Raw genomic sequence first — 12,498 nt, forward strand, 5'->3', positions numbered from 1 at the left:
TCATGTTTAGCGAGTTGACGTATTTCACAGTTGTTAATTACTGAAGTTATCATCCTGTAAAATTTCGGATAAAAATACCTATTTCTTAATTCGTAAAAAACTTCTTGAATTCCCCTGTGATTGTTACGGCAATGTTCGTTTTCAATTAAAGTCAAAATCTCATTTTTGTCTATTATCTCTATCAACTGTATAACTGATCGGTACAAAATTAGGTTACTTTTATGAAAATTTTTTCCGTAAATGTCCTAAAACTTTAAGAAAAGTTAATCGTCCTCGCAATATATGCACATTATGCCTTCACTCAATAGTACCCTACCCATAATCTCAAGTTAGAATTTCTATTTATTATAACATGATTTTGACACTTTTTATTAACAATTTTTGTACAAAATTTTTCATTTTCCCCATAGCTTAAAAATATTTGATTTTTATAGTAATTAACTGACTTTTCGGTTATAAATATATAATTTAAATTATCCTCAGCAGCGCTATGAACAGTGGCAGCAGTAGAGCAACGGTCTATATCCTCCTCGTTATTTAATATAACTTTTGCTTCATTATTAAAAATTTCTACTTTTTTGTCATTTCCTTCCTTTATTAAATATCTGCTTAATGCGTCCGCAGCCTTATTATCTTTTCCTTTAATATAACAAATATCAAAGTTATATTCGTTAAGAAGAATCTTCCATCTCTGCAATTTCATGTTTGGTTCTCTTATATTATGTAGCCATGTCAACGGCTTATAGTCCGTTTGTATTAAAAATTTTCTCCCATACAAATACGTTCGAAAATATTTTACTGCCCAAACAACAGAAAGAAGTTCTTTTTCAATAGTTGTGTATCTTATTTCATGGTCAGATAAAGTCCGTGAAGCGTAGCAAATTGTGTGATTTTTCTGACTCAATGCAGCACATATAGCAAATTGAGACGCATCCGTGGTTAAAATAAATTTTTCATTAAAATCTGGTGGTTGTAAAACGGGATCATTTAATAATATTTTCTTTAAGATTTCAAACGAATTCATGTAATCTTTGTCTTTAATATCAAGAACTGCATTTTGTTTCAAATATTTTACCATTGGAAAAACTACCTTTGCATTATCGCGAATAAATTTGCGGTAATAACCGATGATTCCCAAAAATTGTTTTATTTCTTTCTCATTTTCAGGTAATTTTATTGAGTTTATTGCTTCTATCTGGATCTGGTTTAATACCTTCTGCTGAGATAATATGCCCTAAAAATTTTGTAGATAATGCAGCGAAATGACACTTATCGAATTGGATCTTTAAATTTGATTTGCGTAACTGATTTAAAATTTTTTGGATGGAATCGATATGTTCTTGAAAGCTAGTCGAGAAGATCAAAATATCATCTAAGTAGACGACGCATATCCTGTTTATGTATTCTCTCAATACATAATTTATAAGCCTTTGAAACGTGGCAGGGGCTGTGTTTTAAACCAAAGGGCATTCGATTAAATTCATAGCGACCGTCTGCTGTTGAGAATGCAGTCTTTGGTCTATCCTCAGGGTGAACTTCAATTTGATGGTATCCTTTCGCAAGGTCAAGAGTACTGAAATAATTGCATTTACCTAATTTATCGAATATGTCCTGCATATTCGTAATAGGAAATCGGTCATCAACTGTTTGGTAATTTAATCTACGATAATCGATAACAACTAGCCATTTCGGCTTACCGCTGTTATCCAGTTTTTTAGGCACAACCCACAAAGGGGAGTTGTATGGACTATTGCTATGTGCTATTATCCCTTCCTTCAGCATGTCTTTGATTTGCCTATCAACTTCAGCACGATATATAGTGGGATATCTGTAGAGTTTGCTGTATATTGTAATATCCGGTTTAGTTATTATGCGGTGTTTTATTTCACATGTAAACGACAAATTTTCAACCTCTTTATAAAAAAGATCAGTATATTTGTTTAAAACTGTTCGAAATATTTCTTTGTCTCTTGAATTTAGGTGTTCAGAAAACAAATTGGCTAAACAATATTCTTTTTTTTCCTCTTCACAAATAAATACTTACTTGTTCCATCTCGTTTTTCAAATAATTATCCAAAGATATTTCTTCCTCCTCATTAAAGTAAATAGGTAAACTCGTATTGTCTGTTAACAGTCGTCTGCTTTTATAATCAAATGTTATGTTAAGATCAAATAAAATATTGTTTCCTATTCTTCTTCTTCTTTATTGGCGCTGTAACTGCCTAAGCGATTTTGGCCGAGTCCAAAACAGCACGCCAGTCATTTCTCTTCTGTGCTAACTGACGCCAATTGGAATGCCCTTCTCCACCTGGTCTTTCCAACGCAGAGGAGGCCTTCCTCTTCCTCTGTTACCAGCATCGCGGCCCGCGTTGAATATTTTCAGAGCAGGAGCGTTTCTGTCCATCCGAACGACATGGCCAAGCCAGCGGAGCCGCTGAATTTTAATTCGCTGCACTATGTCTATATCGTTGTAAAGCTCATACAGCTCATCGTTAAATCGTCTGCGATATTCGCCATCACCAACGCGTAAAGGTCCGTAAATCTTTCGCAGAATCTTTCTCTCGAAAACTCCAAGAGCCGCCTCATCAGATGCTTTCATTGTCCATGCTTCCGCGCCATACACCAGCACAGGCATGATGAGTGACTTATAGAGTGTGATCTTTGTACGACGAGAGAGGACTTTACTTCTCAATTGCCTACTCAGCCCAAAGTAGCACTTGTTGGCAAGAGTGATTCTCCGTTGGATTTCAAGGCTGACATTATTATTGGTGTTAATGCTGGTTCCCAAATAAACGAAGTCGTCTACTTTTTCAAACTTGTAACTGTCAACAGTGACGTGGGTGCCAAGACGCGTATGCTCTGACTGTTTGTGTGCTGACAGGAGATACTTCGTTTTGTCCTCGTTCACCACCAGACCCATTCGCTTTGCTTCTCTATCCAATCCCGAGAAGGCAGAACAGACGTAGCCCTTGTATAGAGTTACCAGATTTTTTATGCGGGAAATCAGTACGTTAGACTTGTTCATGCTAAAAATATCAGTACTTTTGAGTACACTTTTATTCAAAGCGAAATTATGAATGTAAATAACAGATAATACTTTAAAACGCCAGTTACTTATTTTTAACAATATTTTGGTATATAATTAAAATATAGTTCATAAAAATTAAAATGTTATTCATTTTAACATGAGTGTACACTAAGGTGGTCCAAAAGTGCATGTAAATTTGTATGCTCTCACCCCCTAGGATTGTTCTATACCGAAAAAAATATTCCCTAATATTTTTATTTTGAAATCAAAAAATATTTAGAGATCGCCTTAAGTTTTCCATGTATTTTATATGGGGCAAAAATAACTTTTTGTAGAAATGGTATAGAATAGCTAAAAATCTATATTTTTCTACTAGAAAACTGTTTATCTGCAGGAGATTCCCAGTAATAATACCCAATTGTTTATTTAACAATTTTTTCATTGCAACTATAATTTATAGGTCCGCCAAAAACCCACAAAAACCCCGAAGAATGCAATGGGGCGACCAATACAAAATCGTTAGTATTAAAAAATGGCTAAATAGACAATTGGGTATTATTATTGAAAGTCCCCTGAAGAGAACCAGAGTTTTGCGATCGAAAAATATTGACTATCAAGAATTCTATACCCTGTCTACGACAAAATTTATTTTTCCCATATAAAAATTCACGGAAAAATTTGAGCGCTTTGAGCGACCTTTAAATATTTTTTGATTTCAAAATAAAAAAATTATATTATATTTATGACATTTTTGAACAGCATTAATGAGATCATTTCCATTTTCAGTGGTTAAATAGTCAAAGAATTCTATACATTTAATGTTAAAGTTACTTTTAATTTGAAGTTCAGTTTCAAAAATTTTAATTAAAGCCGGTTTCTCTCTTTGCGTAAGGAAGCAAACCAAGGCGAATTTATGTATATAAGGTGGTGTTACTAGCTCAGCTGATTTTGTGTATGTGTTTCGCCGCACGGCTTCTGATATCAAATTGAAAAATTTTGTTTGAATTTCTACACACACTCTTACAGATTTTGACAGTTTATGCCGCCAAAGCAAAAACAAAATACATGTAAATTTTTGTTTTTGTACTCCTGCTATCACCTTATATTAATTCGCCTTGGAAGCAAACCTTATACTTAAGATCCTCTCAGTTGCTTAGTTTTACATATTTTTTCAAACTGTGGAAAAGTATTACTTTTTAAGAACTTCCTCTATTTATTCTCATGGAAAGACTAAAAGACTGATTATGGCAACTTAACTTAACGGAACGTAGAACTTAGAGAATCAAAATGAAACAGATTTCGACGTGGCATTAAGTTACGTTAAGTTTCGGCTGTTCAGTTATAAGCAACACCCATTTAACAGAAATTTTAAGAGAGAGCTGTAAGATACGTTAAGTTGCCATACTCAGACCATAAGAATTTGCTAAAAAGAGTAGGTAGGTACGTAACTCTATGTCTTGTATGCAAAACTCTTTTACAATGTCAGTAAATTGAGAAAAAATAATTGTAAAGCTGAATTTACATGAGGCGATTTTTTAGGCGATTCAATATTGCTCAAGAAAACTCGCGCGTGTAAATGGGGATTAAAAAATCGCTTGCCTCAAAGTGGACAGTAAGTCAACTTTTGCAGGCGATTATCGCCTCCCAAAAAATCTCCTCATCTAAAGGCAGCTTAAGTTATAGGCATTCGAATATTCTAATTTGCTGCTATTAAACTGAAAGATATTTTCGAGATAACTAACAACACTCGACAAAAAAACGCCACCCTTCTTTTTAAATAACTTAAGCTCATCATTTTATCGCAACTGGTACGTAAAGACCGGCGATATGCCCTTAAAACTATTGATATTCTTGTTGTATTAATTTCTTGGGCAAATCAAACATTATTTGAAACATTTCAACTGCAATTTAATTAATTGCTTCCTACTTTTTACAGTGCAGTTTAAGCAAGTTCCAACGATACGTAAAAACCTTAAAAAAATCATAAAGTATTTTCACTGGACACTCAGCTGATTTTGCAAACGCGAAAATTATTGACCGGAAAAAGAGAGAAGCAACCAGATATACTCTAGAGAGCCTGAGGATTATGGAGAAACGAGAAAAGACGATAAACAAAAAAGAAGATACAGACAACATAGCGGCCGCTTATATATCATGTTTATTAAAATAAGACTTTAGTATTGACAAAGTTACCATAATGTATGGATGGTATTGATTTTCAGAGTGTACGTGTTTAGTAATGTTCTTTTTGTTTGTAATGTTGTGTTAGTCACAGAAATTTAAATGTTTTTATGTTATTAATTGTGAAATTTTGTTTTAATATTCAAAACAATAGTGTGAGTTGGTTTGTACCTATATTTAAAATGTTTAATTGTCTTTATTTATATATTTTTATTGCTTTATGGTTATGTTTTAATATGATTTGTATCTCATTGGTTTGTGACAGATATCAAATAAATGAATTGCCCCTGAAGATGCTAAAAAGTATTAGCGAAACGTTGGGCTAGAAAAATTGAATAACTTAGTTTTATTCGCATCTTGAAACTCAAATCAGACGAGCATATTAATATACATGTTAAATAAATCAAGAACTGATCGCAATATACATACCAGACAACAGCATGAGTTTACTCACTTCCATCTAAACAGTATGAATTCATTGCTGTGAACTCTATAAGGTTAGTGAGAAACACCGTACAAACAGTGAGATTCATAGTTAGTTTTGAAATCAATGTTTAGCTGCAGTGTACTCATTTGATTTCAAATATGGCATTGATATACTATTTCCAAATCAAGTCAAGCGAGTGAAAAATGCTGTTATGAAAAGCAAGTCGAGCAATCGAATGACACCCACTGACTTCAAACAATTAGTAGAGAATACGACAATTTTGAAAAAAATGGATATTGATGAAGTATTTTTTTAAATATATTAGTTTTACTAAATTATTTAGTTATGCACCTGACGTACATTTATATAATTAGTCTACAAAAGAAATGCAATGTTACCTCAGAAGACATCGGCTTTATAAGGGACTTGAAAAATAAGTTGCTTTATTATTTAAAAACAGTTGCTGTTGAAAACTAACAGATTTGCACAAAATTGTGCTTTTTTTATACCCGCCAGCAAAAGAGCTCAAGAACTTTACCGAATCTGAGCAAAGGTACACAAAAGAGAAATGTTTACAAATTATGAGAACGTTAACTGAGAATTCTGACAGTACAACGGAACCACAAATTGCGGATACACCTTTGTTACCTTCAGACAACTTTGATCTGTTTTCAGGTCTTCTTAAACAACCTACCTTTGTGAGCAGAACTGATAAAGCTACTGCAGAGCTGCGGCGATATGAAAATATTTAGGTATATTTTCATACGAACTTCGATATAATTAAATGGTGGGAGGTACACAAATGCGAAATGCCGTTGCTGCATAAACTCAGTCGTAGAGTAATAGCCACTCCTTCAACTAGCGCATCGTCAGAAAGAGCTTTTTCTTCTGCTGGAAATGTTATTTCTGACAAAAGATGCCACGGTGTTTGTGGTCGAACTCCTCCTAAACGGCTCAACCCATGATTCAATAATACAAGGTTAGATAATTATTGACAGCTGCGGTTTGACACTCCCTTACAAAAGGTTGCATTTACGAAGGACAGAGAAAGGGCAAGAATGCAATCCCTTGTTGCGAAAATGGTAGTAGAAAAGTACGCAAAGTAGGCAATTAGTAGTGAAATTCCTTTTGTAAATTCTAATGTATTTGCAGGAAATCTGGCATTTTAAACGAAATGTTGAACGTAATATTGATATATCTACGTGAATTACGTAATTTATATGCTATTTAGCCGTATAAAAACTGCAAAATGACTCAAAATTAAAATAAGACTACTATGAGATTGATGTAAACATCCAATGCTTATGTTTTCATCAGTTAAATATGCTTCATATGCATATACAAATAAACATATTGCACAAAATCGTATACTTTTATTTCACACCAAAGCTACATTGTTTCCATGTAAATTTGCAAAGAAGCAACACGGTGCCACTGCTAAGGGAGCGGTGCGAGAGAGACAACTGTCAGTTTATCGAACCTTGTATTATTGAATCATGGGCTCAACCGACCTTTATGAAATCTTTTGTGTAGTTATGGTAGGTATGAGAATCGGATGTAAAGTATATTTCATACCGATCGGTGCAGGGGGCGTGGCACCTCCCGAACAAACCAAAATTTTCATATTGCATATCTCTGGAAGTATTCATGGTAGAGTACTCGAACTGGTATGGAGATATATGAAAACAGTCGCATACTCATGGAGAAAAATTGCGGTTATTGGAAAAGGGTGCGTGACACCTCCAATAGAAACCGAATTTTTCATACTGCAAACCTCTGGAGGTGTTTATGGTAGAGTTCTGAAACTTGCTATGGAGATATATGAAATCAATCCCATACTCATTGTGGAAATGGGCTTCTTGAAAAGAGGGTGTGGCAATGGACAAACGTACTGACTTTTACTTATCTTTGAATGTGTATATAATTCTTCTGTAGGTATATTTGTGTGTATGTTTGAGTGGGTGTCTGGATAGTTTAGTTTCACAATTTAATCCGCCAGTTGGCGCTGGAGTTGAGTTATTATTTACTAAAAATCNATTCTGACAATACAACGGAACCACAAATTGCGGATACACCTTTGTTACCTTCAGACAACTTTGATCTGTTTTCAGGTCTTCTTAAACAACCTACCTTTGTGAGCAGAACTGATAAAGCTACTGCAGAGCTGCGGCGATATGAAAATATTTAGGTATATTTTCATACGAACTTCGATATAATTAAATGGTGGGAGGTACACAAATGCGAAATGCCGTNAAGTACAAAGGATCCAGCACGTACAGGTTTTGAGAAAATCGAGGTCAAAGCTTCAAAAACNATTTGACAAGGGATGACGGAAATTCGTTCCATAATACATCATACACCCACCCTGTCGGAAACAACAACAACCAAAAAGGAAGCACTGAAATACCTTAAAAGCCAGTTTCATGAAGGCAATTTAATGAATTTTTTTTTTTTGAATAGAATGTAATATAGAACCTGACAGAAAAAAGTTGAACAAGGATACGCATCCATTTTGAAATTACCACCAACTATAAGCTAAAGTTTCTACGGCACATTCACTATAGATCCGGATCATTGTTGCCACCAGGGAGCTCCTCATGGACATAAGACGTTCGTTCAGTTATTTAAGGCGGCAAACGACCACCAAATCATAGTCTTAGCCGATGAATGTGCCAGTATAAATCGTAAATGTGGATTGTTGGAGAAAATGTTGGACCTAAATGTTTAAATTAAAAATTTAATTTTAGGCGGGAAGTTCGCCGGGTCTGCTAGTCTTCTTNTGAGAAAATCGAGGTCAAAGCTTCAAAAACTCGGGCTTTTGCAATATTTGAGAAGCTCTAGCAAAGAGTAAAAAGGTGACAGAACCTTGCACTTAGGCTTAGATTAAAGCAAGAACCCTCGGNGAGTATATCGAACTTTCGTGTGTTACGATTGGCCCAATGAATGTGATTTGCCAATATTATTATGGGTTAAAGCTTTATTCGGACACACCAGGGTTGAGTTGTGCAGTGGTAGATCTCAAGTCACCAGCACAGAAATNCCTCGACTACTATCCTTGAAAATGCCATTCCTGCACATTGAATTTATGGTCACTTATAGTCATTTATTGAGCAGTAAAATTTGACTTTTGGCGAAGTTTGAGTCCCTGCCGCATTTAAACAAAAGGTGATAGAACCTTCCACTTAAGCTTAAATTAAGGCTTGAACTTTCGACTACAATCCCTAAAAACTNCGAAACCGGTTTGTCTCCAAACCAAATTTGACAAGGGATGACGGAAATTCGTTCCATAATACATCATACACCCACCCTGTCGGAAACAACAACAACCAAAAAGGAAGCACTGAAATACCTTAAAAGCCAGTTTCATGAAGGCAATTTAATGAATTTTTTTTTTTTGAATAGAATGTAATATAGAACCTGACAGAAAAAAGTTGAACAAGGATACGCATCCATTTTGAAATTACCACCAACTATAAGCTAAAGTTTCTACGGCACATTCACTATAGATCCGGATCATTGTTGCCACCAGGGAGCTCCTCATGGACATAAGACGTTCGTTCAGTTATTTAAGGCGGCAAACGACCACCAAATNTTCAACAAATGACTATAAATGGCCATCAAGTAAAGGTGCAGGGATGGTATATTCAGGGGCAGTAGCCTAGGGTTCTAGCTTTAAGTTGNTCACTATAGATCCGGATCATTGTTGCCACCAGGGAGCTCCTCATGGACATAAGACGTTCGTTCAGTTATTTAAGGCGGCAAACGACCACCAAATCATAGTCTTAGCCGATGAATGTGCCAGTATAAATCGTAAATGTGGATTGTTGGAGAAAATGTTGGACCTAAATGTTTAAATTAAAAATTTAATTTTAGGCGGGAAGTTCGCCGGGTCTGCTAGTCTTCTTTATATATAAAAATGAAATGTTTTTCGTATGACGGCGATGCCTGACCAAACGGCTGAACCGATTTCAATTCTGTAAAAAGTACTTTTTGGACCTTCTGTGTGGAAGGTTTTTCGATAAAACAAACTCAGAACTTTTTGTTGTTGTTGCCAAAAAATTAAGAACGCTGAGACGCCACGATTTCACAATTTCATAGAGTTTTCCGTATATTTTATGTCACTAAACTATCAAACGGCTGAACCGATTTCGTTCATATTTGGAACATATATCAGCATCTTAAAGGGAAATATCCCGACTAAATATTCAACGGCTAGGTGGCGCTGGGGCGGGATATTTCTAAAAACTGGATTTATTTGCAGATTTGTCTCATATTTAGAACATTTGTTAGCCAATTGAAAAGGAGTATTTGGACTATAAAATTACACGATAGGGTGCGCTGGGGTAGGAATATTCCTAACGTTCTTATACAGTGGGAGAATGATGAATATCTACACATATACATACATACGTCACAATAAAATATTGAAATCTGTTTTTTGAGGGAACCAATATATCTCTTAAACCAACTACGCTGGGGAACTGAAACTTGGCACGGATGCATAAATTGTAAATACCCTACTTACGGCGAAAACTGGAAGCTATTGGAAAAGGGGGCGTGGCACCTCCCGTACATACTGAACATCTCCCATCCTGAAATTTGACACAGCTACATATGTATGTTATCACCACCGAACTTATGCAAATTGGCAGGTATAGGAAAACGGGGAGTGGCACCTCCCATATAAACTGAACTTCTCATATTGCTTATGTCTGGAACCGCTTATTCTAAAGTACGGAAATTTGACACAGCTACATATGCTATCATTAGCGTACTTATGGCGAAAAGTGGCAGATATTGGGAAAGGGGGCGTGGCACCTCCCATACAAAGTTAACATCTCATATCGCCTATCTCTGGAACCGCCTTATGCTAACGCCCTAAATTTGAAACAGCAACATATGTTATCAACACCTTACTTTCAGAGGAAAGTGGCAGGTATTGGAAAAGGGGGCGTGGCACCTCCAATACAAACTGAAATGCTCATATCGCTTATGGCTGGAACCCCTTAAGCCAACGTCATGAAATTTGACACAGCTATATCTACATATTAATACGCTAACATAAATTTTGTCCCCGTTCGTTTGGCGATTCTACCGAACCGATCAAAACCAAGAACACCGTTGGAAAGGCATTTTTCCGTAGATGAGTAGAGTTTTTATGGTTTCACAATTGGTTGAAAATTACGGCCAAAACCGTCGTTTAAACATTTTCGAATTGTGTATAGATGTTGCTGCAACATGTTCAATTTGACATGTTTCGCCTGTTGTTTCACTACACAAATTAAGCTTTGAAATAAAGATAAATATGAAGATGAAGAAATAAATGATAACTATGAAGTACAAAAAAAAGAAGGCAAAAGTGAAGATAAAGACGAAAATGAGACAATGACAGATACATAAGAATTAGGGTAACTAAAAGGGTAAGAACATTTATTGAATTTATGAAGTGAAACTTCTTTAGCGGCAGTTGGTTGGTTGGGAGTAAATTGTCGAATTCAAGGGGAATAATGCACATGGAAATAGTTTCAGCGGTTTAGCGGTTTGAGAATAAAAACAAAAACAAAGATGCCTAGAGGTACAGGCAAAAACGAAGATCAAAGTAAATTTAAACACTTTAAGGTAAGGTGAAGAGGAATATGCAAAAATAAAGATAAATATGAAGAAAAGGATGAGGATGAAGATCGATATTGTTATCGATATAAAGCTCGATATTTTTATCGATATAATAATCGATATTGCTATCGATAAAATAATCGATATTGTTATCGATACTGTTATTGCTTAAATAACCGCTATTGTTATCGATATAATAATCAATATAATAATCGATATTGTTATCGATACAATAATGGATATTGTTATCGGTATAATAACACAGGCCAACAAAAATGAAAAAAAATTTTGGTGCGACAAATGTTAAAGCTATTTTTGATAGACTTTTTTGTGCTGATTACGAATCCGTAGAGTACAAAGGATCCAGCACGTACAGGTTTTGAGAAAATCGAGGTCAAAGCTTCAAAAACTCGGGCTTTTGCAATATTTGAGAAGCTCTAGCAAAGAGTAAAAAGGTGACAGAACCTTGCACTTAGGCTTAGATTAAAGCAAGAACCCTCGGCTACTATCCCTTGAAAATACTATTCCTGCACATTGAATTTATGGTCACTTATAGTCATTTATTGAGCAGTAAAATTTGACTTTTGGCGAAGTTTGAGTCCCTGCCGCATTAAACAAAAGGTGATAGAACCTTCCACTTAAGCTTAAATTAAGGCTTGAACTTTCGACTACAATCCCTAAAAACTATCTCTTCGTCTTGACCCTAAGATCACTTATAGTCGTTTATTGAACAGCAAAAACTGATTTTGGCAGCATTTTTTTTCAACAGCACAATTTGCCAGCATTTTTTTTATTGTTCAACAAATGACTATAAATGGCCATCAAGTAAAGGTGCAGGGATGGTATTTTCAGGGGCAGTAGCCTAGGGTTCTAGCTTTAAGTTGAGCCTAAGTGGAAAGTTCTACCACATTTTTACTCTTTGCTCGAGCTTCTCAAATATTGAAAAAAAACCGATTTTTTGACACTTTGACCACGATTTTCTCAAAATCTGTACGTGATGGAATCTTTATAATTACGGATTCGTAATCAGCTCAAAAAAGTCTATCAAAAACAGATGTAACATTTGCCGCACCAAAATCATTGTTGCCCTGTGTAATCGATTAATAATTGATTTGGTTATCGATTTAGTCATTTATATTGTTAACGATATGTACAATAATCGATACTGATGATTGTTATATTTATCGAGAAATTAATCGATTTTACAATCGTTGTATTTTTCTATATGTTTATGGATATTGTTATCGGT

At 35.1% G+C, this 12,498-nt stretch overlaps 1 protein-coding gene across 20 annotated transcripts in view; it reads right to left on the minus strand.

The window, feature by feature from the left end:
- Positions 1–12,498, minus strand: part of Zasp52 (Z band alternatively spliced PDZ-motif protein 52) — a 442,143-nt gene that overhangs the window by 229,643 nt on the left and 200,002 nt on the right. Inside the window, exon 2 of one of the 20 annotated variants that reach the window (XM_017628661.1) lies at positions 9,847–9,848. The exons of the other annotated variants lie outside the window; for them this stretch is intronic. The gene's annotated coding sequence lies outside the window, so the exon portion shown is untranslated. The remainder of the gene's footprint in view (positions 1–9,846; positions 9,849–12,498) is intronic. 20 annotated transcript variants of the gene reach the window in all.

The sequence above is a fragment of the Rhagoletis zephyria genome, unplaced genomic scaffold (genome assembly GCF_001687245.7).
Source record: "Rhagoletis zephyria isolate East Lansing unplaced genomic scaffold, Rhagoletis_zephyria_1.1 Rzeph_scaffold_00077, whole genome shotgun sequence".
Lineage (NCBI taxonomy): Eukaryota > Metazoa > Arthropoda > Insecta > Diptera > Tephritidae > Rhagoletis > Rhagoletis zephyria.